This window comes from Pecten maximus, chromosome 18, assembly GCF_902652985.1.
Source record: "Pecten maximus chromosome 18, xPecMax1.1, whole genome shotgun sequence".
NCBI classification, from domain to species: Eukaryota; Metazoa; Mollusca; class Bivalvia; order Pectinida; family Pectinidae; genus Pecten; species Pecten maximus.
In genome coordinates, this window is record NC_047032.1 from 34,084 (window position 1) to 35,117 (window position 1,034).

Here is a 1,034-nt window from a genome sequence, read left to right on the forward strand (position 1 = left end):
GTCGGCCAGGTTGTTTTCTGACTGGTCTCAAAATCCAATATGCATAACTAGGCACAGAGGGCAACCTACATATGAAATTTCAGAAAGATCCTTTCAGCAATTTCTGATAAATAACGATAACAAACTTCAATTGTCAAAATCCAAGATGGCTGCCTGTCGGCCATGTTGTTTTCTTATTGGTCCCAAGATGCAATATGCAGAACTACAGACCAAGGAGAACTTATAAAAAAGTTTGAGAAAGATCTCTTCAGTACTTTCTGAAAAATAGCGATAACAAACTTCAATTGTCAAAATCCAAGATGGCTGCCTGTCGACCATGTTGTTTTCCGATTGGTCTCAAAATGCAATATGCATAGCTAGGCACGGAGGGGAACCTACATATGAAATTGGAGAAAGATCCCTTCAGCACTTTCTTAGAAATAGCGATAACAAGTTTCAATTGTCAAAACCCAAGATGGCTGCCTGTCGGCCATGTTGTTTTCCGATTAGTCTCAAAATTCAATATGCATATCTAGGCACCGAGGGGAACCTACATATGAAATTGGAGAAAGATCCCTTCAGCACTTTCTTAGAAATAGCGATAACAAACTTCAATTGTCAAAATCCAAGATGGCTGACTGTCGGCCATGTTGTTTTCCGATTAGTCTCAAAATGCAATATGCATAACAAGGCACCAAGGGGAACCTACATATGAAATTTCAGAAAGATCCCTTCATGAGTTTCTGAGAAATAGCGATAACAAACTTCAATTGTCAAAATCCAAGATGGCTGCCTGTCGACCATGTTGTTTTTCGATTAGTCTCAAAATGCAATATGCATAACTAGGCACCAAGGGGAACCTATATATGAAATTTCAGAAAGATCCCTTTATTACTTTCTGAGAAATAGCGATAACAAGAATTGTTTATGGACGGACGGCGGACCACGGATGCAGGGCGATTTGAATAGCCCACCATCTGATGATGGTGGGCTAATAAAATCTGTAAAAATGTGTTCTCTTTGATTAATAACAAAAAACATGTTAATAACAAAAA